The following is a 6,015-nucleotide window of genomic DNA, read 5'->3' on the forward strand; positions in this document are numbered from 1 at the left end:
GCAGCTAACAACTGCAGAAACATTCTTGATATTTCTATAATTACCTCAAGGTGGATGAAAACAGCAAAACTTCGCAAAATGTATGCCATTTTAAAACAATCTCTTTTAATCTATTGTAGAATTGTTCCCAGTGGTCTTTTAATTATGTGTATGGCATTTGTGGACAACTGTGTCGTTTTTTAGGAAAATGTATCTGCAGAGCTCTAGTGGTCCATTAGAAAGTCACCTCTGAGTTGTTGGCGGGACTGTTGGTGCAGCGGAAACCCACCCCACGTTTTGTCAGCCATCTGTTTACACGCTCTGCAGCTGGCCTACAGCCCCCTCACACCCCCAAGCTTACATTACCGTAAAGCTTGGCGAGCAGTACTGGAGCTATCCAGCCGTACAGTGTTGATCCAGATGGGGAAATTGAAGACGTACATGGATCGAGTCGTCTATACGTAGATGCATCGGAATGGAGCGCAGGCAGAGAGCTTGTGGCCTCCCGTTGTAGCTTCTACATCACTGCTACAGGCTTTTTCAAATGGCATATTTTCATCTGCTCCTGATTCACAGCGATATGAATTAAGAAATACTGATTTTGAACCTATTGTACTTTATATATATATATTCTCCAAGAGAAAAATGCCATGGGGGGCATGTGAAAAACAGAAAAAATACAATTTTCATCAGAATGGGTCTTAAAGGCCCAGTTTCCTCCACTTACAGAAAATCTGCAGCAGCTGCTACATGATCAATGCTCTGGCCCTCTAAGCAGGATACAAACCCCTAAACAAATAAATTAAAACACACAAATTTAATCCTCCTTTTAATTGAATCGGTTTGTTCAAAAGGGGCCCAAGTCCACTATTTTTCAAAATAGAGATATTATATGTTCTGTGGTTTCAAGGGAAAAGCTATCGGATTAAGTGCAAAAAATTCCCAAGTCCGTTGTAATGTATTGACTGTGCTTGACATTTAAAATGCATTACGTGCAAAATTCCTGGACTTGGGCCTCTCTTGCATGGGTTTAGCTTTATCCCATAGATGGCAGCACCCCTGTTTAATTCAAGAAGGGCCCAAGTCCAAAAACTTTAGTTTGCTAGTCCTCTGAAATTATAAAAGTGAGGTGCTTCATATTATAGCATTTGTAAGCTTTGAACTGGTGCTAAATCTGGGTAAAGTATAAGGTATTAGCCTCCCTTTAAGCTATGCAATTAAAATTATTTCCTGGAAAAACAAACCTCTTGGACTTGGGCCGCTTTTGAACTAACCGATTCAATTGATTTTTCCTTACACAAAATGTTTCCCAGACCTGCATAATTAGCTAAATGCTGGCATGCTGCCCAAATAATCACATTATAGTTTGTATACATTACATTCATGAGGTCAGATATTTTGGCCAGAGAAAATATCACCAACTTTAGGCTTCATGAAAACATTTTTATGAGCACACTGTGAGCTGGAAAAGGGCCCGTAGAGCCCTCTAATGTTTGAGTTAGCTTTGACACAGCAACATAAAGACATTTCCTGTCTTGAAATTAATTCTATGTTTAAAGTTAAACGGATCACCAGAGCTGGCCAAGATTATGCTAATCAACAACATGGAAGACTTTGAGAATGGTCACAGAAGTCTGAGCAAAACAAATATAGTACTGACCAGAATGAACATATAGAGAAACCTAATGTCTGCATCAGAGACATCAAGACCTGGATGACGATTAAGGTCATTATTACTGAGGTCATTGTACTAGGTCCTTAAAACCTGAGAGATGCTCTGTCTGATCAGATAGTCTCCCTGGATGGCGTAAGTATGGTGTCATGGTGCCTCTGGCAGTCTCTCCTCCCCCTCCCCTCTCTGCCCTCTTATTGAGACCAGCTGGGAACACTGAACTCATCATCCTACAGCCTTCAGAAGGAGATCCAGCTCTGGTAACTTGACCTGAACTTATTCAGCCTCACTGATAACAACTTGCTGAAGGACGAGGGCCCTGATAAACACTGTCTGCAGACATTAAAATTTCTGTTTAAACCAAATGGAAGACTATCAAATTAACAGCAGAAGAAAGAATACCTACCTTGGAGCCAGCATGGACAATTTACAGAATATGGACTTTTCATTTAACATCAAACATATATCTGTAACTCGGCTCACCTGTGACCAGGCAACTGATAGTAACAAATGCATATATGATACTTGACTTGAGATATGCATACTGTAAAGCATAATAGGGGTGGGATGGTAGAAGTTCACTTCCTCCCACTCTTTTTCAAGCAAATAAGTATATATTATTTTTGACAAACTTCACACGTAATGGATTTGTTGTGTCATGTATTGAATGCATAGGAGGAAATATGTCTATGATTAAGAGTAATTATGATGGTATCATATACATTGTATGTGGATTTATGCATCTTCTTTTACTTTTTAATTTTTCCAAAGTAAGTTAAATGCAGCATATCATCCAAAGAATATCTATGCATGGATTTATCTCTCTTTTGTTTGTCTTTTTTAGTATTTTTTTAAATAAGCCAGTCTTAAATCCAAGCTCGAACTTTATCCTGGTTGTGGAAATATTGTGTTTACTAATTCCATTACTTAAGAAGTTTTAAATAAAGCTGAAGGTTTGAGGAAAATAAACTCGGAGCATCAATTTCATTCGTTAAAAAATAGAAGAAAACGTTGGCTCAGACCACAAACCAAATTTCAAGAATCTATAGGAGTTACTCAGTTATGACATGCTAAAGCCTGAATTTCTGATTGCTTTTTTGGGATATTTATCCGTATCGATGTGGTCATTGAATACATGCAAAGGGAAAAAAAATCAGTGCGAATAAGAAAAAACATCGTTTTTAGAAGCTTATCTGATCATGAATAAATTTTTTTATTAGAGAAGGCATCACATCTTTCAGCAAAGTAACACTCATTCAATAAAAACAGAAATCTTAAACGGCTGAGTTTACCTGCAGTTAGTTTCTATGATTTGTTAGAACCTTTTTCTTCATTTCAAAAACGTTTTTATGTAATTAAAAAATATCTGCACAGTACTAAAAAGTATTTTTGATATTGATTTTTTCAGCAAAATCAAACGTCAGCAAGAATTTTTCATTAAAAGTCTAAATGTTTCAATTAATGCTTTGATACAATAATCAAATTATATGAATCTAATATTTATTTAGATTTTTTAAAGTATTCCACCTACCCCTATAGACTCAAGTCATCTTTCAGCACTGACATTTTTCCAACACATAATTAAAAGTGTTACAGTATGAATATGCAGGACTCCAGATCCTGGAGGATGTGAAGTCCCAAAGGGAGTTTTTTTTTCTTCTTTGACCTAGTTTGCTCCTCATACCAAGTTAAATTTGTTTTAATGATGCAATTGACCAAAGTCAGCCCAAACGTTAGAAAAAATGCACTTTTATATGTGTGTTCCAAAGTAATGGTTTAGGATGAACGCAAGTTGCAGAACTTTTTCTTTTCACACAGCCAGAGCTGGATCAACAACACAACCATTTACTGTTTTCTCCAAATGTAATCACATTTTCTACATTTATCGTATTTTATTACAACTAAAGCACTATACACCATTGTTGCCTTAATTTCTTTTTTTTTTGTGTGTTTTGTTGTTTATGAGAATATTACGATTTGTTTTGAGATCATTTTTTGGCACAATGAACTTTTATAAAGCCCCACATTCCTTGTAAGCCTAAAATACATGTTTCTCAAAGGATTTTGTGTTGAGTCTCTTTATTTACTTTGTATTTATTAAAGATTTTTTATTTTACTTTCCATTCTTTGTGTGAGGAAAAACATATTTTTACACAGAATGTTAAAGTTTCAGCTGCTTTTTTCTCCAGCTTGTCTTAAAAGTGTGTAAACCATTTTTTTTTCAGATTCCATCCATAAATCAGAGAATCTGGTTTATCTAGCTTACCTTTTCTTTATTTCAGCAGCAGGATGGTTTGCAGTTTAATGAGTGATGGTGCAATCCTGGGTTTGTTTGTGTGAGAAACTGGATCTGTGGCCCAAATGGCGCATTTTTGTCAGCTGTCCGGCCTTGACAGTTCCTTCCCCTTTGCTGCCCTCTACTGTGTGGTGCTTCTTTCCCTTTTGGTCCTGTTGATCGCCCTCCTGCAGAGATGATGTCCAGAATGAGGCAGGGCATCCTGACACACCTGCAACTCATCACCCCAGCAGCATTTAAGACCAGCTCCTCCAGCTTTTCTCTGCCAGTCCGTCTGCCTACCTCCAGTGGTATTGAGCACACGGCTGAGTTTGCATCCCTGGCCTTTTACTCCTATTCTAATGGGGTCATTTTGTTTCTGTTTTTAGTCTGCTCTTACCCAGCCAGAACCGTCCAGCCTGTACTGACCTCGATCCTCCTGGACTCCCTGCGGCCTATGACCTGCCTGGACCTCTTCCCCTGGATTCCCAGCAGTTCTCCTTCAATAAATCTTTTATCCTCAATCTCCCATCACCTCTCCTCATCTGACCATGACATCCGCACACAGAAATCCTTCACAAAAGCAGAAACTCTGGTGATTTCATGGAGGCCTCTTGAAATTAAAGTCAAAATTTATCTTTGCGATGCTTCTACCTCTTCAACTATTCCCCCCCCCCACTGACAGGATTCTTCTTTGTGATTCGACAACATCCCTTTTGAGTTCCCATCTAAACATTTGCGTTTCAGTTTCACTACGTCATCAGAAGAGAGTGTTGTTTGTTTGACACCTTTTGTTACTCATAATGCTTGGGGAACATTAAAAAAACTGTTAAATGAAAGGAAACTTACAGAAAATGTTCAGAAAGCAAGGAAATATCATAAATAATCATACATGTGGAAAGTGAAAGGCCTTTTTTCTGTGTTCAAAATGAGGGGTGTGTATGCAAAAAAACATACTCAAGGTTTGTGCTTAGGAACATTTTAATTGGTGTCATATAAGAATTGTTTTTATTTCAAACACAAAATGAAAATAAGCACAAGTTTAAAATAGATAAAACAAAACAATGTGCTTGAAAGGGAGTGGGTAGACGAAAAATCTTGTATGATCCCACCTCACAACACCTTATATGTGCATATTTCTATTCTGTTTTTTTTTTCCTCAAAACATTCACATTTCCTTATGTATAACACCTATGCAGAAGTGACATTTATTTTATTTTATTAATCATTTCTAGCCTTGTAAAGTTTCATCATCTTGTGTGTTTTTATTAAAGACCCATTCCGAACATCATTTGAGTTAAGTGAAAGGCGCTCCCAGTGGTCTTTTAATTATAATTATGCCATTTTTAGTCAAAATTTAAAAAGCTGTGTCGTTTTCTAGGACAGTTTCTGCAGAGCAGCACTAGCTCATTAGGAATTTGCGTCTGAGTTGTGGGACCATTGGTGCAGAGCCCCCTTTCCCCTTGCTGAGAGCTCTCTGTTTACACACTCTTCCGCAACATACAGCCCTTCACAAACCCAATCTCACCTTACTGGTGCAATGGAAATGTAGCTGTTCAGTTTTGAGCCAGATACCAGCTCCAGCAAGGGAACAAAGATGTTTATGGATGTAGACGTCTACAAGTGGATGCATCAGAATGGAGTAAAGTAATTTAATTCTACATCACAAATAAGCTATTTTTCAAATTTAAACAGCAGTTTTTCATCTGCTCCTGGTTCACGAAGATTTGAATAAAAAAACACGCCTGCTTAGAAATACACTTTTGAGCTTAATTTTGTTTTGAAATGCTACAAGAATATGTTAAAACGCCAAAAACACTATTTCATTGGAGTGGATCTTCAAGGACTACAACTCTACCAATATATTTGCATATATTTGTGATACGAGTAAGTAAAAACATATTTTTAACCCCGTTATTTTAATTAAGGCTCTCATTTTAAGATATAATAAATAATGCAGTCTTATAATAAAGTCTTGCTTTATTATATCTGACTTTATTTTTCACAAAGTTTAGAATTTTTTCCAAAAGAGGCGTAAAATGTCTCGCCGCAGTGAATCATTTTAAACCCGAGTGTTCTTGAACGCAGC

This window comes from Oryzias latipes, chromosome 19 (assembly GCF_053564925.1).
Source record: "Oryzias latipes strain Hd-rR chromosome 19, Olatipes_Hd-rR_3.1".
In the NCBI taxonomy this organism is placed as follows: domain Eukaryota; kingdom Metazoa; phylum Chordata; class Actinopteri; order Beloniformes; family Adrianichthyidae; genus Oryzias; species Oryzias latipes.